The 20,112-nt window shown below is 46.2% G+C and overlaps 39 non-coding genes and 3 pseudogenes across 39 annotated transcripts; all 42 read right to left on the bottom strand.

Moving 5' to 3' along the window:
* Window positions 1–346: 346 nt before the first annotated feature.
* LOC148794298 (5S ribosomal RNA) lies at window positions 347–465 on the bottom strand. The gene has a single exon (XR_016069612.1). It is a non-coding gene; the product is annotated as a 5S ribosomal RNA (ribosomal RNA).
* A 354-nt stretch (window positions 466–819) lies between these two features.
* Window positions 820–938, bottom strand: LOC148794299 (5S ribosomal RNA). Its single transcript, XR_016075343.1, has one exon. It is a non-coding gene; the product is annotated as a 5S ribosomal RNA (ribosomal RNA).
* Window positions 939–1,293: 355 nt separating this feature from the next.
* LOC148794300 (5S ribosomal RNA) lies at window positions 1,294–1,412 on the bottom strand. The gene has a single exon (XR_016069613.1). It is a non-coding gene; the product is annotated as a 5S ribosomal RNA (ribosomal RNA).
* Window positions 1,413–1,766: 354 nt separating this feature from the next.
* Window positions 1,767–1,885, bottom strand: LOC148794301 (5S ribosomal RNA). Its single transcript, XR_016068862.1, has one exon. It is a non-coding gene; the product is annotated as a 5S ribosomal RNA (ribosomal RNA).
* A 355-nt stretch (window positions 1,886–2,240) lies between these two features.
* On the bottom strand, window positions 2,241–2,359 carry LOC148794302 (5S ribosomal RNA). Its single transcript, XR_016075761.1, has one exon. It is a non-coding gene; the product is annotated as a 5S ribosomal RNA (ribosomal RNA).
* Window positions 2,360–2,713: 354 nt separating this feature from the next.
* Window positions 2,714–2,832, bottom strand: LOC148794303 (5S ribosomal RNA). The gene has a single exon (XR_016071792.1). It is a non-coding gene; the product is annotated as a 5S ribosomal RNA (ribosomal RNA).
* Window positions 2,833–3,186: 354 nt separating this feature from the next.
* On the bottom strand, window positions 3,187–3,305 carry LOC148794304 (5S ribosomal RNA). Its single transcript, XR_016068863.1, has one exon. It is a non-coding gene; the product is annotated as a 5S ribosomal RNA (ribosomal RNA).
* Window positions 3,306–3,659: 354 nt separating this feature from the next.
* On the bottom strand, window positions 3,660–3,778 carry LOC148794305 (5S ribosomal RNA). The gene has a single exon (XR_016075455.1). It is a non-coding gene; the product is annotated as a 5S ribosomal RNA (ribosomal RNA).
* Window positions 3,779–4,133: 355 nt separating this feature from the next.
* Window positions 4,134–4,252, bottom strand: LOC148794306 (5S ribosomal RNA). Its single transcript, XR_016069614.1, has one exon. It is a non-coding gene; the product is annotated as a 5S ribosomal RNA (ribosomal RNA).
* A 354-nt stretch (window positions 4,253–4,606) lies between these two features.
* LOC148794307 (5S ribosomal RNA) lies at window positions 4,607–4,725 on the bottom strand. Its single transcript, XR_016075551.1, has one exon. It is a non-coding gene; the product is annotated as a 5S ribosomal RNA (ribosomal RNA).
* A 355-nt stretch (window positions 4,726–5,080) lies between these two features.
* LOC148794308 (5S ribosomal RNA) lies at window positions 5,081–5,199 on the bottom strand. Its single transcript, XR_016071301.1, has one exon. It is a non-coding gene; the product is annotated as a 5S ribosomal RNA (ribosomal RNA).
* A 354-nt stretch (window positions 5,200–5,553) lies between these two features.
* On the bottom strand, window positions 5,554–5,672 carry LOC148794309 (5S ribosomal RNA). Its single transcript, XR_016070956.1, has one exon. It is a non-coding gene; the product is annotated as a 5S ribosomal RNA (ribosomal RNA).
* Window positions 5,673–6,027: 355 nt separating this feature from the next.
* LOC148794310 (5S ribosomal RNA) lies at window positions 6,028–6,146 on the bottom strand. Its single transcript, XR_016069333.1, has one exon. It is a non-coding gene; the product is annotated as a 5S ribosomal RNA (ribosomal RNA).
* Window positions 6,147–6,500: 354 nt separating this feature from the next.
* LOC148794311 (5S ribosomal RNA) lies at window positions 6,501–6,619 on the bottom strand. The gene has a single exon (XR_016069079.1). It is a non-coding gene; the product is annotated as a 5S ribosomal RNA (ribosomal RNA).
* Window positions 6,620–6,973: 354 nt separating this feature from the next.
* On the bottom strand, window positions 6,974–7,092 carry LOC148794312 (5S ribosomal RNA). The gene has a single exon (XR_016075553.1). It is a non-coding gene; the product is annotated as a 5S ribosomal RNA (ribosomal RNA).
* A 355-nt stretch (window positions 7,093–7,447) lies between these two features.
* On the bottom strand, window positions 7,448–7,566 carry LOC148794313 (5S ribosomal RNA). Its single transcript, XR_016069615.1, has one exon. It is a non-coding gene; the product is annotated as a 5S ribosomal RNA (ribosomal RNA).
* A 354-nt stretch (window positions 7,567–7,920) lies between these two features.
* Window positions 7,921–8,039, bottom strand: LOC148794314 (5S ribosomal RNA). Its single transcript, XR_016075554.1, has one exon. It is a non-coding gene; the product is annotated as a 5S ribosomal RNA (ribosomal RNA).
* A 355-nt stretch (window positions 8,040–8,394) lies between these two features.
* LOC148794315 (5S ribosomal RNA) lies at window positions 8,395–8,513 on the bottom strand. Its single transcript, XR_016069981.1, has one exon. It is a non-coding gene; the product is annotated as a 5S ribosomal RNA (ribosomal RNA).
* A 354-nt stretch (window positions 8,514–8,867) lies between these two features.
* On the bottom strand, window positions 8,868–8,986 carry LOC148794316 (5S ribosomal RNA). The gene has a single exon (XR_016073650.1). It is a non-coding gene; the product is annotated as a 5S ribosomal RNA (ribosomal RNA).
* Window positions 8,987–9,341: 355 nt separating this feature from the next.
* Window positions 9,342–9,460, bottom strand: LOC148794317 (5S ribosomal RNA). The gene has a single exon (XR_016068909.1). It is a non-coding gene; the product is annotated as a 5S ribosomal RNA (ribosomal RNA).
* Window positions 9,461–9,814: 354 nt separating this feature from the next.
* Window positions 9,815–9,933, bottom strand: LOC148794318 (5S ribosomal RNA). Its single transcript, XR_016070305.1, has one exon. It is a non-coding gene; the product is annotated as a 5S ribosomal RNA (ribosomal RNA).
* Window positions 9,934–10,288: 355 nt separating this feature from the next.
* Window positions 10,289–10,407, bottom strand: LOC148794319 (5S ribosomal RNA; annotated as a pseudogene).
* A 354-nt stretch (window positions 10,408–10,761) lies between these two features.
* On the bottom strand, window positions 10,762–10,880 carry LOC148794320 (5S ribosomal RNA). Its single transcript, XR_016075344.1, has one exon. It is a non-coding gene; the product is annotated as a 5S ribosomal RNA (ribosomal RNA).
* A 355-nt stretch (window positions 10,881–11,235) lies between these two features.
* LOC148794321 (5S ribosomal RNA) lies at window positions 11,236–11,354 on the bottom strand. Its single transcript, XR_016070861.1, has one exon. It is a non-coding gene; the product is annotated as a 5S ribosomal RNA (ribosomal RNA).
* A 355-nt stretch (window positions 11,355–11,709) lies between these two features.
* On the bottom strand, window positions 11,710–11,828 carry LOC148794322 (5S ribosomal RNA). Its single transcript, XR_016075762.1, has one exon. It is a non-coding gene; the product is annotated as a 5S ribosomal RNA (ribosomal RNA).
* A 354-nt stretch (window positions 11,829–12,182) lies between these two features.
* LOC148794323 (5S ribosomal RNA) lies at window positions 12,183–12,301 on the bottom strand. The gene has a single exon (XR_016069345.1). It is a non-coding gene; the product is annotated as a 5S ribosomal RNA (ribosomal RNA).
* Window positions 12,302–12,655: 354 nt separating this feature from the next.
* LOC148794324 (5S ribosomal RNA) lies at window positions 12,656–12,774 on the bottom strand. Its single transcript, XR_016069080.1, has one exon. It is a non-coding gene; the product is annotated as a 5S ribosomal RNA (ribosomal RNA).
* A 354-nt stretch (window positions 12,775–13,128) lies between these two features.
* Window positions 13,129–13,247, bottom strand: LOC148794325 (5S ribosomal RNA). Its single transcript, XR_016070170.1, has one exon. It is a non-coding gene; the product is annotated as a 5S ribosomal RNA (ribosomal RNA).
* A 355-nt stretch (window positions 13,248–13,602) lies between these two features.
* Window positions 13,603–13,721, bottom strand: LOC148794326 (5S ribosomal RNA). The gene has a single exon (XR_016069616.1). It is a non-coding gene; the product is annotated as a 5S ribosomal RNA (ribosomal RNA).
* Window positions 13,722–14,075: 354 nt separating this feature from the next.
* Window positions 14,076–14,194, bottom strand: LOC148794327 (5S ribosomal RNA). The gene has a single exon (XR_016075555.1). It is a non-coding gene; the product is annotated as a 5S ribosomal RNA (ribosomal RNA).
* Window positions 14,195–14,549: 355 nt separating this feature from the next.
* Window positions 14,550–14,668, bottom strand: LOC148794328 (5S ribosomal RNA). The gene has a single exon (XR_016069982.1). It is a non-coding gene; the product is annotated as a 5S ribosomal RNA (ribosomal RNA).
* Window positions 14,669–15,022: 354 nt separating this feature from the next.
* On the bottom strand, window positions 15,023–15,141 carry LOC148794329 (5S ribosomal RNA). Its single transcript, XR_016073652.1, has one exon. It is a non-coding gene; the product is annotated as a 5S ribosomal RNA (ribosomal RNA).
* Window positions 15,142–15,496: 355 nt separating this feature from the next.
* Window positions 15,497–15,615, bottom strand: LOC148794330 (5S ribosomal RNA). The gene has a single exon (XR_016068910.1). It is a non-coding gene; the product is annotated as a 5S ribosomal RNA (ribosomal RNA).
* A 354-nt stretch (window positions 15,616–15,969) lies between these two features.
* LOC148794331 (5S ribosomal RNA) lies at window positions 15,970–16,088 on the bottom strand. Its single transcript, XR_016068801.1, has one exon. It is a non-coding gene; the product is annotated as a 5S ribosomal RNA (ribosomal RNA).
* A 355-nt stretch (window positions 16,089–16,443) lies between these two features.
* LOC148794332 (5S ribosomal RNA) lies at window positions 16,444–16,562 on the bottom strand (annotated as a pseudogene).
* A 354-nt stretch (window positions 16,563–16,916) lies between these two features.
* On the bottom strand, window positions 16,917–17,035 carry LOC148794333 (5S ribosomal RNA). The gene has a single exon (XR_016069650.1). It is a non-coding gene; the product is annotated as a 5S ribosomal RNA (ribosomal RNA).
* Window positions 17,036–17,390: 355 nt separating this feature from the next.
* On the bottom strand, window positions 17,391–17,509 carry LOC148794334 (5S ribosomal RNA; annotated as a pseudogene).
* A 353-nt stretch (window positions 17,510–17,862) lies between these two features.
* Window positions 17,863–17,981, bottom strand: LOC148794335 (5S ribosomal RNA). The gene has a single exon (XR_016073724.1). It is a non-coding gene; the product is annotated as a 5S ribosomal RNA (ribosomal RNA).
* A 355-nt stretch (window positions 17,982–18,336) lies between these two features.
* LOC148794336 (5S ribosomal RNA) lies at window positions 18,337–18,455 on the bottom strand. Its single transcript, XR_016070862.1, has one exon. It is a non-coding gene; the product is annotated as a 5S ribosomal RNA (ribosomal RNA).
* Window positions 18,456–18,809: 354 nt separating this feature from the next.
* LOC148794337 (5S ribosomal RNA) lies at window positions 18,810–18,928 on the bottom strand. Its single transcript, XR_016069358.1, has one exon. It is a non-coding gene; the product is annotated as a 5S ribosomal RNA (ribosomal RNA).
* Window positions 18,929–19,282: 354 nt separating this feature from the next.
* Window positions 19,283–19,401, bottom strand: LOC148794338 (5S ribosomal RNA). The gene has a single exon (XR_016068864.1). It is a non-coding gene; the product is annotated as a 5S ribosomal RNA (ribosomal RNA).
* Window positions 19,402–19,755: 354 nt separating this feature from the next.
* Window positions 19,756–19,874, bottom strand: LOC148794339 (5S ribosomal RNA). The gene has a single exon (XR_016075556.1). It is a non-coding gene; the product is annotated as a 5S ribosomal RNA (ribosomal RNA).
* Between the last annotated feature and the right edge of the window lie 238 nt (window positions 19,875–20,112).

The raw sequence follows: 20,112 nt of genomic DNA on the forward strand, positions 1-20,112 counted from the left end.
TTGCTCGCTTAGATCTTTATTAACTATCTTGCTCCCTTCCATTAATTGTTTTAGATTTGAAAAAAATGTGTATGCAGTCTTCCTCCCTTGGTAACCGTGCACAAGCTCCTACGTGAGCGGAGTGTTTGCTTTTCAGATCTGCCGCACCACCGGATAAATGCAATACTATCGCGGGGCCCACAATGCACGACGAATGCCGAAAGCCTGGTTCCTGCATCGTTGCCATTCAGTAATGACGATCGTGACGCAAATGTTCCGAGTATCCGGCGCGTTGTTTGTGTTTGTCTCGCCGAAACGACAAATGGAATTTGCAAATACGATATCGAAATAAAATATTAATAAAATTGGGGTGCAACACGAGGACTTCCAGGGAGGTCACCCATCCTAGTACTACTCTCGCCCAAGCACACTTAACTTTGGAGTTCTGATGGGATCCGGTGCATTGGTGCTGGTATGATCGCACCCGTTTAATTCATGCTCGCTTAGATCTTTATGCACTATCTTGCTCCCCTCCATTAATTGTTTTAGATTTGAAAAAAATGTGTATGCAGCCTTCCTCCCTTGGTAACCGTGCACAAGCTCCTACGTGAGCGGAGTGTTTGCTTTTCAGATCTGCCGCACCTCCGGATAGATGCAATACTATCCCGGGGCCCACAATGCATGACGAATGCCGAAAGCCCGGTTCTTGCATCGTTGCCATTCAGTAATGACGATCGTGCCGCAAATGGTCCGAGTATCCGACGCATTGTTTCCAGTTGTCTCCCAGAAACAACAAATGGAATTTGCAAATACAAATCAAAATAAAATATTAATAAAATTGGGGTGCAACACGAGGACTTCCCAGGAGGTCACCCATTCTAGCACTACTCTCGCCCAAGCACACTTAACTTCGGAGTTCTGATGGGATCCGGTGCATTAGTGCTGGTATAATCGCACCCGTTTAATTCATGCTCACTAAGATCTTTATGCACTATCTTGCTCCCCTCCATTAATTGTTTAAGATTTGAAAAAACTGTGTATGCAGCCTTCCTCCCTTGGTAACCGTGCACAATCTCCTACGTGAGCAGAGTGTTTGCTTTTCAGATCTGCCGCACCTCCGGATAGATGCAATACTATCGCGGGGCCCACAATGCACGACGAATGCCGAAAGCCTGGTTCCTGCATCATTGCCATTCAGTAATGACGATAGTGACGCAAATGATCCGAGTATCCGGCGCGTTGTTTGCGTTTGTCTCGCCGAAACGACAAATGGAATTTGCAAATACGATATCGAAATAAAATATTAATAAAATTGGGGTGCAACACGAGGACTTCCAGGGAGGTCACCCATCCTAGTACTACTCTCGCCCAAGCACACTTAACTTTGGAGTTCTGATGGGATCCGGTGCATTGGTGCTGGTATGATCGCACCCGTTTAATTCATGCTCGCTTAGATCTTTATGCACTATCTTGCTCCCCTCCATTAATTGTTTTAGATTTGAAAAAAATGTGTATGCAACCTTCCTCCCTTGGTAACCGTGCACAAGCTCCTACGTGAGCGGAGTGTTTGCTTTTCAGATCTGCCGCACCTCCGGATAGATGCAATACTATCGCGGGGCCCACAATGCATGACGGATGCCGAAAGCCCGGTTCTTGCATCGTTGCCATTCAGAAATGACGATCGTGCCGCAAATGGTCCGAGTATCCGACGCATTGTTTCCAGTTGTCTCCCAGAAACAACAAATGGAATTTGCAAATACAAATCAAAATAAATTATTAATAAAATTGGGGTGCAACACGAGGACTTCCCAGGAGGTCACCCATCCTAGTACTACGCTCGCCCAAGCACACTTACCTTCGGAGTTCTGATGGGATCCGGTGCATTAGTGCTGGTATGATCGCACTCGTTTAATTCATGCTCGCTTAGATCTTTATGCACTATCTTGCTCCCCTCCATTAATTGTTTTAGATTTGAAAAAAATGTGTATGCAGCCTTCCTCCCTTGGTAACCGTGCACAAGCTCCTACGTGAGCGGAGTGTTTGCTTTTCAGATCTGCCGCACCCCCGGATAGATGCAATACTATCGCGGGGCCCACAATGAACGATGAATGCCAAAAGCCCGGTTTTTGCACGGTTCCCATTCAGTAATGACAATCGTGCCGCAAATGGTCCGAGTATCCGGCGCGTTGTTTGTCTTTGTCTCGCCAAAACGACAAATGGAATTTGCAAATACGATATCGAAATAAAATATTAATAAAATTGGGGTGCAACACGAGGACTTCCCAGGAGGTCACCCATCCTAGTACTACTCTCGCCCAAGCACACTTAACGTCGGAGTTCTGATGGGATTCGGTGCATTAGTGCTGGTATGATCGCACCCGTTTAATTCTTGCTCGCTTAGATCTTTATTAACTATCTTGCTCCCTTCCATTAATTGTTTTAGATTTGAAAAAAATGTGTATGCAGTCTTCCTCCCTTGGTAACCGTGCACAAGCTCCTACGTGAGCGGAGTGTTTGCTTTTCAGATCTGCCGCACATCCGGATAGATGCAATACTATCGCGGGGCCCACAATGCATGACGAATGCCGAAAGCCCGGTTCTTGCATCGTTGCCATTCAGTAATGACGATCGTGCCGCAAATGGTCCGAGTATCCGACGCATTGTTTCCAGTTGTCTCCCAGAAACAACAAATGGAATTTGCAAATACAAATCAAAATAAAATATTAATAAAATTGGGGTGCAACACGAGGACTTCCCAAGAGGTCACCCATCCTAGTACTACTCTCGCCCAAGCACGCTTAACTTCGGAGTTCTGATGGGATCCGGTGCATTAGTGCTGGTATGATCGCACACGTTTAATTCATGCTGGCTTAGATCTTTATGCACTATCTTGCTCCCCTCCATTAATTGTTTTAGACTTGAAAAAACTGTGTATGCAGCCTTCCTCCCTTGGTAACCGTGCACAAGCTCCTACGTGAGCAGAGTGTTTGCTTTTCAGATCTGCCGCACCCCTGGATAGATGCAATACTATCGCGGGGCCCACAATGCACGACGAATGCCAAAAGCCCGGTTTTTGCACGGTTCCCATTCGTAATGACGATCGTGCCGCAAATGGTCCGAGTATCCGGCGCGTTGCTTGCGTTTGTCTCGCCGAAACGACAAATGGAATTTGCAAATACGATATCGAAATAAAATATTAATAAAATTGGGGTGCAACACGAGGACTTCCCAGGAGGTCACCCATCCTAGTACTACGCTCGCCCAAGCACACTTACCTTCGGAGTTCTGATGGGATCCGGTGCATTAGTGCTGGTATGATCGCACTCGTTTAATTCATGCTCGCTTAGATATTTATGCACTATCTTGCTCCCCTCCATTAATTGTTTTAGATTTGAAAAAAATGTGTATGCAGCCTTCCTCCCATGGTAACCGTGCACAAGCTCCTACGTGGGCGGAGTGTTTGCTTTTCAGATCTGCCGCACCTCCGGATAGATGCAATACTATCGCGGGGCCCACAACGCATGACGAATGCCGAAAGCCCGGATCTTGCATCGTTGCCATTCAGTAATGACGATCGTGCCGCAAATGGTCCGAGTATCCGACGCATTGTTTCCAGTTGTCTCCCAGAAACAACAAATGGAATTTGCAAATACAAGTCAAAATAAAATATTAATAAAATTGGGGTGCAACACGAGGATTTCCCAGGAGGTCACCCATTCTAGTACTACTCTCGCCCAAGCACACCTAACTTCGGAGTTCTGATGGGATCCGGTGCATTAGTGCTGGTATGATCACACCCGTTTAATTCATGCTCGCTTAGATCTTTATGCACTATTTTGCTCCCCTCCATTAATTGTTTTAGATTTGAAAAAACTAAGTATGAAGCCTTCCTCCCTTGGTAACCGTGCACAATCTCCTACGTGAGCGGATTGTTTGCTTTTCAGATCTGCCGCACCACCGGATAAATGCAATACTATCGCGGGGCCCACAATGCACGACGAATGCCGAAAGCCTGGTTCCTGCATCGTTGCCATTCAGTAATGACGATCGTGACGCAAATGTTCCGAGTATCCGGCGCGTTGTTTGTGTTTGTCTCGCCGAAACGACAAATGGAATTTGCAAATACGATATCGAAATAAAATATTAATAAAATTGGGGTGCAACACGAGGACTTCCAGGGAGGTCACCCATCCTAGTACTACTCTCGCCCAAGCACACTTAACTTTGGAGTTCTGATGGGATCCGGTGCATTGGTGCTGGTATGATCGCACCCGTTTAATTCATGCTCGCTTAGATCTTTATGCACTATCTTGCTCCCCTCCATTAATTGTTTTAGATTTGAAAAAAATGTGTATGCAGCCTTCCTCCCTTGGTAACCGTGCACAAGCTCCTACGTGAGCGGAGTGTTTGCTTTTCAGATCTGCCGCACCTCCGGATAGATGCAATACTATCGCGGGGCCCACAACGCATGACGAATGCCGAAAGCCCGGATCTTGCATCGTTGCCATTCAGTAATGACGATCGTGCCGCAAATGGTCCGAGTATCCGACACATTGTTTCCAGTTGTCTCCCAGAAACAACAAATGGAATTTGCAAATACAAGTCAAAATAAAATATTAATAAAATTGGGGTGCAACACGAGGATTTCCCAGGAGGTCACCCATTCTAGTACTACTCTCGCCCAAGCACACGTAACTTCGGAGTTCTGATGGGATCCGGTGCATTAGTGCTGGTATGATCACACCCGTTTAATTCATGCTCGCTTAGATCTTTATGCACTATCTTGCTACCCTCCATTAATTGTTTTAGATTTGAAAAAACTATGTATGAAGCCTTCCTCCCTTGGTAACCGTGCACAATCTCCTACGTGAGCGGATTGTTTGCTTTTCAGATCTGCCGCACCACCGGATAAATGCAATACTATCGCGGGGCCCACAATGCACGACGAATGCCGAAAGCCTGGTTCCTGCATCGTTGCCATTCAGTAATGACGATCGTGACGCAAATGTTCCGAGTATCCGGCGCGTTGTTTGCGTTTGTCTCGCCGAAACGACAAATGGAATTTGCAAATACGATATCGAAATAAAATATTAATAAAATTGGGGTGCAACACAAGGACTTCCCAAGAGGTCACCCATCCTAGTACTACTCTCGCCCAAGCACGCTTAACTTCGGAGTTCTGATGGGATCCGGTGCATTAGTGCTGGTATGATCGCACCCGTTTAATTCAAGCTCGCTTAGATCTTTATGAACTATCTTGCTCCCTTCCATTAATTGTTTTAGATTTGAAAAAAATGTGTATGCAGCCTTCCTCCCTTGGTAACCGTGCACAAGCTCCTACGTGAGCGGAGTGTTTGCTTTTCAGATCTGCCGCACCTCCTGTTAGATGCAATACTATCCCGGGGCCCACAATGCATGACGAATGCCGAAAGCCCGGTTCTTGCATCGTTGCCATTCAGTAATGACGATCGTGCCGCAAATGGTCCGAGTATCCGACGCATTGTTTCCAGTTGTCTCCCAGAAACAACAAATGGAATTTGCAAATACAAATCAAAATAAAATATTAATAAAATTGGGGTGCAACACGAGGACTTCCCAGGAGGTCACCCATTCAAGTACTACTCTCGCCCAAGCACACTTAACTTCGGAGTTCTGATGGGATCCGGTGCAATTGTGCTGGTATGATCGCACCCGTTTAATTCATGCTCGTTTAGATCTTTATGCACTATCTTGCTCCCCTCCATTAATTGTTTTAGATTTGAAAAAAATGTGTATGCAGCCTTCCTCCCTTGGTAACCGTGCACAAGCTCCTACGTGAGCGGAGTGTTTGCTTTTCAGATCTGCCGCACCCCCGGATAGATGCAATACTATCGCGGGGCCCACAATGAACGACGAATGCCAAAAGCCCGGTTTTTGCACGGTTCCCATTCAGTAATGACAATCGTGCCGCAAATGGTCCGAGTATCCGGCGCGTTGTTTGTCTTTGTCTCGCCAAAACGACAAATGGAATTTGCAAATACGATATCGAAATAAAATATTAATAAAATTGGGGTGCAACACGAGGACTTCCCAAGAGGTCACCCATCCTAGTACTACTCTCGCCCAAGCACGCTTAACTTCGGAGTTCTGATGGGATCCGGTGCATTAGTGCTGGTATGATCGCACCCGTTTAATTCATGCTGGCTTAGATCTTTATGCACTATCTTGCTCCCCTCCATTAATTGTTTTAGACTTGAAAAAACTGTGTATGCAGCCTTCCTCCCTTGGTAACCGTGCACAAGCTCCTACGTGAGCAGAGTGTTTGCTTTTCAGATCTGCCGCACCCCTGGATAGATGCAATACTATCGCGGGGCCCACAATGCACGACGAATGCCAAAAGCCCGATTTTTGCACGGTTCCCATTCGTAATGACGATCGTGCCGCAAATGGTCCGAGTATCCGGCGCGTTGCTTGCGTTTGTCTCGCCGAAACGACAAATGGAATTTGCAAATACGATATCGAAATAAAATATTAATAAAATTGGGGTGCAACACGAGGACTTCCCAAGAGGTCACCCATCCTAGTACTACGCTCGCCCAAGCACACTTACCTTCGGAGTTCTGATGGGATCCGGTGCATTAGTGCTGGTATGATCGCACTCGTTTAATTCATGCTCGCTTAGATCTTTATGCACTATCTTGCTCCCCTCCATTAATTGTTTTAGATTTGAAAAAAATGTGTATGCAGCCTTCCTCCCTTGGTAACCGTGCACAAGCTCCTACGTGAGCGGAGTGTTTGCTTTTCAGATCTGCCGCACCTCCGGATAGATGCAATACTATCGCGGGGCCCACAACGCATGACGAATGCCGAAAGCCCGGATCTTGCATCGTTGCCATTCAGTAATGACGATCGTGCCGCAAATGGTCCGAGTATCCGACGCATTGTTTCCAGTTGTCTCCCAGAAACAACAAATGGAATTTGCAAATACAAGTCAAAATAAAATATTAATAAAATTGGGGTGCAACACGAGGATTTCCCAGGAGGTCACCCATTCTAGTACTACTCTCGCCCAAGCACACGTAACTTCGGAGTTCTGATGGGATCCGGTGCATTAGTGCTGGTATGATCACACCCGTTTAATTCATGCTCGCTTAGATCTTTATGCACTATCTTGCTCCCCTCCATTAATTGTTTTAGATTTGAAAAAACTATGTATGAAGCCTTCCTCCCTTGGTAACCATGCACAATCTCCTACGTGAGCGGATTGTTTGCTTTTCAGATCTGCCGCACCACCGGATAAATGCAATACTATCGCGGGGCCCACAATGCACGACGAATGCCGAAAGCCTGGTTCCTGCATCGTTGCCATTCAGTAATGACGATCGTGACGCAAATGTTCCGAGTATCCGGCGCGTTGTTTGTGTTTGTCTCGCCGAAACGACAAATGGAATTTGCAAATACGATATCGAAATAAAATATTAATAAAATTGGGGTGCAACACGAGGACTTCCAGGGAGGTCACCCATCCTAGTACTACTCTCGCCCAAGCACACTTAACTTTGGAGTTCTGATGGGATCCGGTGCATTGGTGCTGGTATGATCGCACCCGTTTAATTCATGCTCGCTTAGATCTTTATGCACTATCTTGCTCCCCTCCATTAATTGTTTTAGATTTGAAAAAAATGTGTATGCAGCCTTCCTCCCTTGGTAACCGTGCACAAGCTCCTACGTGAGCGGAGTGTTTGCTTTTCAGATCTGCCGCACCTCCGGATAGATGCAATACTATCGCGGGGCCCACAACGCATGACGAATGCCGAAAGCCCGGATCTTGCATCGTTGCCATTCAGTAATGACGATCGTGCCGCAAATGGTCCGAGTATCCGACGCATTGTTTCCAGTTGTCTCCCAGAAACAACAAATGGAATTTGCAAATACAAGTCAAAATAAAATATTAATAAAATTGGGGTGCAACACGAGGATTTCCCAGGAGGTCACCCATTCTAGTACTACTCTCGCCCAAGCACACGTAACTTCGGAGTTCTGATGGGATCCGGTGCATTAGTGCTGGTATGATCACACCCGTTTAATTCATGCTCGCTTAGATCTTTATGCACTATCTTGCTCCCCTCCATTAATTGTTTTAGATTTGAAAAAACTATGTATGAAGCCTTCCTCCCTTGGTAACCGTGCACAATCTCCTACGTGAGCGGATTGTTTGCTTTTCAGATCTGCCGCACCACCGGATAAATGCAATACTATCGCGGGGCCCACAATGCACGACGAATGCCGAAAGCCTGGTTCCTGCATCGTTGCCATTCAGTAATGACGATCGTGACGCAAATGGTCCGAGTATCCGACGCATTGTTTCCAGTTGTCTCCCAGAAACAACAAATGGAATTTGCAAATACGATATCGAAATAAAATATTAATAAAATTGGAGTGCAACACGAGGACTTCCAGGGAGGTCACCCATCCTAGTACTACTCTCGCCCAAGCACACTTAACTTTGGAGTTCTGATGGGATCCGGTGCATTGGTGCTGGTATGATCGCACCCGTTTAATTCATGCTCGCTTAGATCTTTATGCACTATCTTGCTCCCCTCCATTAATTGTTTTAGATTTGAAAAAAATGTGTATGCAGCCTTCCTCCCTTGGTAACCGTGCACAAGCTCCTACGTGAGCGGAGTGTTTGCTTTTCAGATCTGCCGCACCTCCGGATAGATGCAATACTATCGCGGGGCCCACAATGCATGACGAATGCCGAAAGCCCGGTTCTTGCATCGTTGCCATTCAGTAATGACGATCGTGCCGCAAATGGTCCGAGTATCCGACGCATTGTTTCCAGTTGTCTCCCAGAAACAACAAATGGAATTTGCAAATAAAAATCAAAATAAAATATTAATAAAATTGGGGTGCAACACGAGGACTTCCCAGGAGGTCACCCATTCTAGTACTACTCTCGCCCAAGCACACTTAACTTCGGAGTTCTGATGGGATCCGGTGCATTAGTTCTGGTATGATCGCACCCGTTTAATTCATGCTCGCTTAGATCTTTATGCACTATCTTGCTCCCCTCCACTAATTGTTTTAGATTTCAAAAAACTGTGTATGCAGCCTTCCTCCCTTGGTAACCGTGCACAAGCTCCTACGTGAGCAGAGTGTTTGATTTTCATATCTGCCGCACCCCCGGATAGATGCAATACTATCGCGGGGCCCACAATGCACGACGAATGCCAAAAGCCCGGTTTTTGCACGGTTCCCATTCTGTAATGACAATCGTGCCGCAAATTGTCCGAGTATCCGGCGCGTTGTTTGAGTTTGTCTCGCCGAAACGACAAATGGAATTTGCAAATACGATATCGAAATAAAATATTAATAAAATTGGGGTGCAACACAAGGACTTCCCAGGAGGTCACCCATCCTAATACTACTCTCGCCCAAGCACACTTAACTTCGGAGTTCTGGTGGGATCCGGTGCATTAGTGCTGGTATGATCGCACCCGTTTAATTCATGCTCGCTTAGATCTTCATGAACTATCTTGCTCCCTTCCATTAATTGTTTTAGATTTGAAAAAAATGTGTATGCTGCCTTCCTCCCTTGGTAATCGTGCACAAGCTCCTACGTGAGCGGAGTGTTTGCTTTTCAGATCTGCCGCACCTCCGGATAAATGCAATACTACCGCGGGGCCCACAATGCATGACGAATGCCGAAAGCCCGGTTCTTGCATCGTTGCCATTCAGTAATGACGATCGTGCCGCAAATGGACCGAGTATCTGACGCATTGTTTCCAGTTGTCTTACAGAAACAACAAATGGAATTTGCAAATACAAATCAAAATAAAATATTAATAAAATTGGGGTGCAACACGAGGACTTCCTAGGAGGTCACCAAATCTAGTACTACTCTCGCCCAAGCACACTTAACTTCGGAGTTCTGATGGGATCCGGTGCATTAGTGCTGGTATGATCGCACCCGTTTAATTCATGCACGCTTAGATCTTTATGCACTATCTTGCTCCCCTCCACTAATCGTTTTAGATTTCAAAAAACTGTGTATGCAGCCTTCCTCCCTTGGTAACCGTGCACAAGCTCCTACGTGAGCAGAGTGTTTGTTTTTCAGATCTGCCGCACCCCCGGATAGATGCAGTACTATCGCGGGGCCCACAATGCACGACGAATGCCAAAAGCCCGGTTTTTGCACGGTTCCCATTCAGTAATGACAATCGTGCCGCAAATGGTCCGAGTATCCGGCGCGTTGTTTGAGTTTGCCTCGCCGAAACGACAAATGGAATTTGCAAATACGATATCGAAATAAAATATTAATAAAATTGGGGTGCAACACAAGGACTTCCCAGGAGGTCACCCATCCTAGTTCTACTCTGGCCCAAGCACGCTTAACTTCGGAGTTCTGATGGGATCTGGTGCATTAATGCTGGTATGATCGCACCCGTTTAATTCATGCTCGCTTAGATCTTTATGAACTATCTTGCTCCCTTCCATTAATTGTTTTAGATTTGAAAAAAATGTGTATGCAGCCTTCCTCCCTTGGTAACCGTGCACAAGCTCCTACGTGAGCGGAGTGTTTGCTTTTCAGATCTGTCGCACCTCCGGATAGATGCAATACTATCCCGGGGCCCACAATGCATGACGAATGCCGAAAGCCCGGTTCTTGCATCGTTGCCATTCATTAATGACGATCGTGCCGCAAATGGTCCGAGTATCCGACGCATTGTTTCCAGTTGTCTCCCAGAAACAACAAATGGAATTTGCAAATACAAATCAAAATAAAATATTAATAAAATTGGGGTGCAACACGAGGACTTCCCAGGAGGTCACCCATTCTAGCACTACTCTCGCCCAAGCACACTTAACTTCGGAGTTCTGATGGGATCCGGTGCATTAGTGCTGGTATAATCGCACCCGTTTAATTCATGCTCACTAAGATCTTTATGCACTCTCTTGCTCCCCTCCATTAATTGTTTAAGATTTGAAAAAACTGTGTATGCAGCCTTCCTCCCTTGGTAACCGTGCACAATCTCCTACGTGAGCAGGGTGTTTGCTTTTCAGATCTGCCGCACCCCCGGATAGATGCAATACTATCGCGGGGCCCACAATGCACGACGAATGCCAAAAGCCCGATTCCTGCATCGTTGCCATTCTGTAATGACGATCGTGCCGCAAATAGTCCGAGTATCCGGCGCGTTGTTTGAGTTTGTCTCGCCGAAACGACAAATGGAATTTGCAAATACGATATCGAAATAAAATATTAATAAAATTGGGGTGCAACACGAGGACTTCCCAGGAGGTCACCCATCCTAGTACTACTCTCGCCCAAGCACACTTAACTTCGGAGTTCTGATGGGATCCGGTGCATTAGTGCTGGTATGATCGCACCCGTTTAATTCATGCTCGTTTAGATCTTTATGCACTATCTTGCTCCCCTCCATTAATTGTTTTAGACTTGAAAAAACTGTGTATGCAGCCTTCCTCCCTTGGTAACCGTGCACAAGCTCTTACGTGAGCAGAGTGTTAGCTTTTCAGATCTGCCGCACCCCCGGATAGATGCAATACTATCGCGGGGCCCACAATGCACGACGAATGCCAAAAGCCCGGTTTTTGCACGGTTCACATTCAGTAATGACAATCGTGCCGCAAATGGTCCGAGTATCCGGCGCGTTGTTTGTCTTTGTCTCGCCGAAACGACAAATGGAATTTGCAAATACGATATCGAAATAAAATATTAATAAAATTGGGGTGCAACACGAGGACTTCCCAGGAGGTCACCCATCCTAGTACTACTCTCGCCCAAGCACACTTAACGTCGGAGTTCTGATGGGATTCGGTGCATTAGTGCTGGTATGATCGCACCCGTTTAATTCTTGCTCGCTTAGATCTTTATTAACTATCTTGCTCCCTTCCATTAATTGTTTTAGATTTGAAAAAAATGTGTATGCAGTCTTCCTCCCTTGGTAACCGTGCACAAGCTCCTACGTGAGCGGAGTGTTTGCTTTTCAGATCTGCCGCACATCCGGATAGATGCAATACTATCGCGGGGCCCACAATGCATGACGAATGCCGAAAGCCCGGTTCTTGCATCGTTGCCATTCAGTAATGACGATCGTGCCGCAAATGGTCCGAGTATCCGACGCATTGTTTCCAGTTGTCTCCCAGAAACAACAAATGGAATTTGCAAATACAAATCAAAATAAAATATTAATAAAATTGGGGTGCAACACGAGGACTTCCCAAGAGGTCACCCATCCTAGTACTACTCTCGCCCAAGCACGCTTAACTTCGGAGTTCTGATGGGATCCGGTGCATTAGTGCTGGTATGATCGCACCCGTTTAATTCATGCTGGCTTAGATCTTTATGCACTATCTTGCTCCCCTCCATTAATTGTTTTAGACTTGAAAAAACTGTGTATGCAGCCTTCCTCCCTTGGTAACCGTGCACAAGCTCCTACGTGAGCAGAGTGTTTGCTTTTCAGATCTGCCGCACCCCTGGATAGATGCAATACTATCGCGGGGCCCACAATGCACGACGAATGCCAAAAGCCCGGTTTTTGCACGGTTCCCATTCGTAATGACGATCGTGCCGCAAATGGTCCGAGTATCCGGCGCGTTGCTTGCGTTTGTCTCGCCGAAACGACAAATGGAATTTGCAAATACGATATCGAAATAAAATATTAATAAAATTGGGGTGCAACACGAGGACTTCCCAAGAGGTCACCCATCCTAGTACTACGCTCGCCCAAGCACACTTACCTTCGGAGTTCTGATGGGATCCGGTGCATTAGTGCTGGTATGATCGCACTCGTTTAATTCATGCTCGCTTAGATCTTTATGCACTATCTTGCTCCCCTCCATTAATTGTTTTAGATTTGAAAAAAATGTGTATGCAGCCTTCCTCCCTTGGTAACCGTGCACAAGCTCCTACGTGAGCGGAGTGTTTGCTTTTCAGATCTGCCGCACCTCCGGATAGATGCAATACTATCGCGGGGCCCACAACGCATGACGAATGCCGAAAGCCCGGATCTTGCATCGTTGCCATTCAGTAATGACGATCGTGCCGCAAATGGTCCGAGTATCCGACGCATTGTTTCCAGTTGTCTCCCAGAAACAACAAATGGAATTTGCAAATACAAGTCAAAATAAAATATTAATAAAATTGGGCTGCAACACGAGGATTTCCCAGGAGGTCACCCATTCTAGTACTACTCTCGCCCAAGCACACGTAACTTCGGAGTTCTGATGGGATCCGGTGCATTAGTGCTGGTATGATCACACCCGTTTAATTCATGCTCGCTTAGATCTTTATGCACTATCTTGCTCCCCTCCATTAATTGTTTTAGATTTGAAAAAACTATGTATGAAGCCTTCCTCCCTTGGTAACCATGCACAATCTCCTACGTGAGCGGATTGTTTGCTTTTCAGATCTGCCGCACCACCGGATAAATGCAATACTATCGCGGGGCCCACAATGCACGACGAATGCCGAAAGCCTGGTTCCTGCATCGTTGCCATTCAGTAATGACGATCGTGACGCAAATGTTCCGAGTATCCGGCGCGTTGTTTGTGTTTGTCTCGCCGAAACGACAAATGGAATTTGCAAATACGATATCGAAATAAAATATTAATAAAATTGGGGTGCAACACGAGGACTTCCAGGGAGGTCACCCATCCTAGTACTACTCTCGCCCAAGCACACTTAACTTTGGAGTTCTGATGGGATCCGGTGCATTGGTGCTGGTATGATCGCACCCGTTTAATTCATGCTCGCTTAGATCTTTATGCACTATCTTGCTCCCCTCCATTAATTGTTTTAGATTTGAAAAAAATGTGTATGCAGCCTTCCTCCCTTGGTAACCGTGCACAAGCTCCTACGTGAGCGGAGTGTTTGCTTTTCAGATCTGCCGCACCTCCGGATAGATGCAATACTATCGCGGGGCCCACAACGCATGACGAATGCCGAAAGCCCGGATCTTGCATCGTTGCCATTCAGTAATGACGATCGTGCCGCAAATGGTCCGAGTATCCGACGCATTGTTTCCAGTTGTCTCCCAGAAACAACAAATGGAATTTGCAAATACAAGTCAAAATAAAATATTAATAAAATTGGGGTGCAACACGAGGATTTCCCAGGAGGTCACCCATTCTAGTACTACTCTCGCCCAAGCACACGTAACTTCGGAGTTCTGATGGGATCCGGTGCATTAGTGCTGGTATGATCACACCCGTTTAATTCATGCTCGCTTAGATCTTTATGCACTATCTTGCTCCCCTCCATTAATTGTTTTAGATTTGAAAAAACTATGTATGAAGCCTTCCTCCCTTGGTAACCGTGCACAATCTCCTACGTGAGCGGATTGTTTGCTTTTCAGATCTGCCGCACCACCGGATAAATGCAATACTATCGCGGGGCCCACAATGCACGACGAATGCCGAAAGCCTGGTTCCTGCATCGTTGCCATTCAGTAATGACGATCGTGACGCAAATGGTCCGAGTATCCGACGCATTGTTTCCAGTTGTCTCCCAGAAACAACAAATGGAATTTGCAAATACGATATCGAAATAAAATATTAATAAAATTGGAGTGCAACACGAGGACTTCCAGGGAGGTCACCCATCCTAGTACTACTCTCGCCCAAGCACACTTAACTTTGGAGTTCTGATGGGATCCGGTGCATTGGTGCTGGTATGATCGCACCCGTTTAATTCGTGCTCGCTTAGATCTTTATGCACTATCTTGCTCCCCTCCATTAATTGTTTTAGATTTGAAAAAAATGTGTATGCAGCCTTCCTCCCTTGGTAACCGTGCACAAGCTCCTACGTGAGCGGAGTGTTTGCTTTTCAGATCTGCCGCACCTCCGGATAGATGCAATACTATCGCGGGGCCCACAATGCATGACGAATGCCGAAAGCCCGGTTCTTGCATCGTTGCCATTCAGTAATGACGATCGTGCCGCAAATGGTCCGAGTATCCGACGCATTGTTTCCAGTTGTCTCCCAGAAACAACAAATGGAATTTGCAAATAAAAATCAAAATAAAATATTAATAAAATTGGGGTGCAACACGAGGACTTCCCAGGAGGTCACCCATTCTAGTACTACTCTCGCCCAAGCACACTTAACTTCGGAGTTCTGATGGGATCCGGTGCATTAGTTCTGGTATGATCGCACCCGTTTAATTCATGCTCGCTTAGATCTTTATGCACTATCTTGCTCCCCTCCACTAATTGTTTTAGATTTCAAAAAACTGTGTATGCAGCCTTCCTCCCTTGGTAACCGTGCACAAGCTCCTACGTGAGCAGAGTGTTTGATTTTCATATCTGCCGCACCCCCGGATAGATGCAATATTATCGCGGGGCCCACAATGCACGACGAATGCCAAAAGCCCGGTTTTTGCACGGTTCCCATTCTGTAATGACAATCGTGCCGCAAATTGTCCGAGTATCCGGCGCGTTGTTTGAGTTTGTCTCGCCGAAACGACAAATGGAATTTGCAAATACGATATCGAAATAAAATATTAATAAAATTGGGGTGCAACACAAGGACTTCCCAGGAGGTCACCCATCCTAATACTACTCTCGCCCAAGCACACTTAACTTCGGAGTTCTGGTGGGATCCGGTGCATTAGTGCTGGTATGATCGCACCCGTTTAATTCATGCTCGCTTAGATCTTCATGAACTATCTTGCTCCCTTCCATTAATTGTTTTAGATTTGAAAAAAATGTGTATGCTGCCTTCCTCCCTTGGTAATCGTGCACAAGCTCCTACGTGAGCGGAGTGTTTGCTTTTCAGATCTGCCGCACCTCCGGATAAATGCAATACTACCGCGGGGCCCACAATGCATGACGAATGCCGAAAGCCCGGTTCTTGCATCGTTGCCATTCAGTAATGACGATCGTGCCGCAAATGGACCGAGTATCTGACGCATTGTTTCCAGTTGTCTTACAGAAACAACAAATGGAATTTGCAAATACAAATCAAAATAAAATATTAATAAAATTGGGGTGCAACACGAGGACTTCCCAGGAGGTCACCAAATCTAGTACTACTCTCGCCCAAGCACACTTAACTTCGGAGTTCTGATGGGATCCGGTGCATTAGTGCTGGTATGATCGCACCCGTTTAATTCATGCACGCTTAGATCTTTATGCACTATCTTGCTCCCCTCCACTAATCGTTTTAGATTTCAAAAAACTGTGTATGCAGCCTTCCTCCCTTGGTAACCGTGCACAAGCTCCTACGTGAGCAGAGTGTTTGTTTTTCAGATCTGCCGCACCCCCGGATAGATGCAGTACTATCGCGGGGCCCACAATGCACGACGAATGCCAAAAGCCCGGTTTTTGCACGGTTCCCATTCAGTAATGACAATCGTGCCGCAAATGGTCCGAGTATCCGGCGCGTTGTTTGAGTTTGCCTCGCCGAAACGACAAATGGAATTTGCAAATACGATATCGAAATAAAATATTAATAAAATTGGGGTGCAACACAAGGACTTCCTAGGAGGTCACCCATCCTAGTTCTACTCTGGCCCAAGCACGCTTAACTTCGGAGTTCTGATGGGATCTGGTGCATTAATGCTGGTATGATCGCACCCGTTTAATTCATGCTCGCTTAGATCTTTATGAACTATCTTGCTCCCTTCCATTAATTGTTTTAGATTTGAAAAAAATGTGTATGCAGCCTTCCTCCCTTGGTAACCGTGCACAAGCTCCTACGTGAGCGGAGTGTTTGCTTTTCAGATCTGTCGCACCTCCGGATAGATGCAATACTATCCCGGGGCCCACAATGCATGACGAATGCCGAAAGCCCGGTTCTTGCATCGTTGCCATTCATTAATGACGATCGTGCCGCAAATGGTCCGAGTATCCGACGCATTGTTTCCAGTTGTCTCCCAGAAACAACAAATGGAATTTGCAAATACAAATCAAAATAAAATATTAATAAAATTGGGGTGCAACACGAGGACTTCCCAGGAGGTCACCCATTCTAGCACTACTCTCGCCCAAGCACACTTAACTTCGGAGTTCTGAAGGGATCCGGTGCATTAGTGCTGGTATAATCGCACCCGTTTAATTCATGCTCACTAAGATCTTTATGCACTATCTTGCTCCCCTCCATTAATTGTTTAAGATTTGAAAAAACTGTGTATGCAGCCTTCCTCCCTTGGTAACCGTGCACAATCTCCTACGTGAGCAGGGTGTTTGCTTTTCAGATCTGCCGCACCCCCGGATAGATGCAATACTATCGCGGGGCCCACAATGCACGACGAATGCCAAAAGCCCGATTCCTGCATCGTTGCCATTCTGTAATGACGATCGTGCCGCAAATAGTCCGAGTATCCGGCGCGTTGTTTGAGTTTGTCTCGCCGAAACGACAATTGGAATTTGCAAATACGATATCGAAATAAAATATTAATAAAATTGGGGTGCAACACAAGGACTTCCCAGGAGGTCACCCATCCTAGTACTACTCTCGCCCAAGCACATTTAACTTCGGAGTTCTGATGGGATCCGGTGCATTAGTGCTGGTATGATCGATCCGTTTAATTCATGCGCGCTTAGATCTTTATGAACTATCTTGCTCCCTTCCATTAATTGTTTTAGATTTGAAAAAAATGTGTATGCAGCCTTCCTCCCTTGGTAACCGTGCACAAGCTCCTACGTGAGCGAAGTGTTTGCTTTTCAGATCTGCCGCACCTCCGGATAGATGCAATACTATCGCGGGGCCCACAATGCATGACGAATGCCGAAAGCCCGGTTCTTGCATCGTTGCCATTCAGTAATGACGATCGTGCCGCAAATGGTCCGAGTATCCGACGCATTGTTTCCAGTTGTCTCCCAGAAACAACAAATGGAATTTGCAAATACAAATCAAAATAAAATATTAATAAAATTGGGGTGCAACACGAGGACTTCCCAGGAGGTCACCCATTCTAGTACTACTCTCGCCCAAGCACACTTAACTTCGGAGTTCTGATGGGATCCGGTGCATTAGTGCTGATATGATCACACCCGTTTAATTCATGCTCGCTTAGATCTTTATGCACTATCTTGCTCCCCTCCATTAATTGTTTTAGATTTGAAAAAACTATGTATGCAGCCTTCCTCCCTTGGTAACCGTGCACAATCTCCTACGTGAGCGGATTGTTTGCTTTTCAGATCTGCCGCACCACCGGATAAATGCAATACTATCGCGGGGCCCACAATGCACGACGAATGCCGAAAGCCCGGTTCCTGCATCGTTGCCATTCAGTAATGACGATCGTGACGCAAATGTTCCGAGTATCCGGCGCGTTGTTTGCGTTTGTCTCGCCGAAACGACAAATGGAATTTGCAAATACGATATCGAAATAAAATATTAATAAAATTGGGGTGCAACACGAGGACTTCCCAGGAGGTCACCCATCCTAGTACTACTCTCGCCCAAGCACACTTAACTTCGGAGTTCTGATGGGATCCGGTGCATTAGTGCTGGTATGATCGCACCCGTTTAATTCATGCTCGTTTAGATCTTTATTAACTATCTTGCTCCCTTCCATTAATTGTTTTAGATTTGAAAAAAATGTGTATGCAGTCTTCCTCCCTTGGTAACCGTGCACAAGCTCCTACGTGAGCGGAGTGTTTGCTTTTCAGATCTGCCGCACATCCGGATAGATGCAATACTATCGCGGGGCCCACAATGCATGACGAATGCCGAAAGCCCGGTTCTTGCATCGTTGCCATTCAGTAATGACGATCGTGCCGCAAATGGTCCGAGTATCCGACGCATTGTTTCCAGTTGTCTCCCAGAAACAACAAATGGAATTTGCAAATACAAATCAAAATAAAATATTAATAAAATTGGGGTGCAACACGAGGACTTCCCAAGAGGTCACCCATCCTAGTACTACTCTCGCCCAAGCACGCTTAACTTCGGAGTTCTGATGGGATCCGGTGCATTAGTGCTGGTATGATCGCACCCGTTTAATCCATGCTGGCTTAGATCTTTATGCACTATCTTGCTCCCCTCCATTAATTGTTTTAGACTTGAAAAAACTGTGTATGCAACCTTCCTCCCTTGGTAACCGTGCACAAGCTCCTACGTGAGCAGAGTGTTTGCTTTTCAGATCTGCCGCACCCCTGGATAGATGCAATACTATCGCGGGGCGCACAATGCACGACGAATGCCAAAAGCCCGGTTTTTGCACGGTTCCCATTCGTAATGACGATCGTGCCGCAAATGGTCCGAGTATCCGGCGCGTTGCTTGCGTTTGTCTCGCCGAAACGACAAATGGAAATTGCAAATACGATATCGAAATAAAATATTAATAAAATTGGGGTGCAACACGAGGACTTCCCAGGAGGTCACCCATCCTAGTACTACGCTCGCCCAAGCACACTTACCTTCGGAGTTCTGATGGGATCCGGTGCATTAGTGCTGGTATGATCGCACTCGTTTAATTCATGCTCGCTTAGATCTTTATGCACTATCTTGCTCCCCTCCATTAATTGTTTTAGATTTGAAAAAAATTTGTATGGAGCCTTCCTCCCTTGGTAACCGTGCACAAGCTCCTACGTGAGCGGAGTGTTTGCTTTTCAGATCTGCCGCACCTCCGGATAGATGCAATACTATCGCAGGGCCCACAACGCATGACGAATGCCGAAAGCCCGGATCTTGCATCGTTGCCATTCAGTAATGACGATCGTGCCGCAAATGGTCCGAGTATCCGATGCATTGTTTCCAGTTGTCTCCCAGAAACAACAAATGGAATTTGCAAATACAAGTCAAAATAAAATATTAATAAAATTGGGGTGCAACACGAGGATTTCCCAGGAGGTCACCCATTCTAGTACTACTCTCGCCCAAGCACACGTAACTTCGGAGTTCTGATGGGATCCGGTGCATTAGTGCTGGTATGATCACACCCGTTTAATTCATGCTCGCTTAGATCTTTATGCACTATCTTGCTCCCCTCCATTAATTGTTTTAGATTTGAAAAAACTATGTATGAAGCCTTCCTCCCTTGGTAACCGTGCACAATCTCCTACGTGAGCGGATTGTTTGCTTTTCAGATCAGCCGCACCACCGGATAAATGCAATACTATCGCGGGGCCCACAATGCACGACGAATGCCGAAAGCCTGGTTCCTGCATCGTTGCCATTCA

The sequence above is a fragment of the Nelumbo nucifera genome, chromosome 4 (genome assembly GCF_055504915.1).
Source record: "Nelumbo nucifera cultivar China Antique chromosome 4, China Antique-T2T, whole genome shotgun sequence".
Classification (NCBI taxonomy): Eukaryota; Viridiplantae; Streptophyta; class Magnoliopsida; order Proteales; family Nelumbonaceae; genus Nelumbo; species Nelumbo nucifera.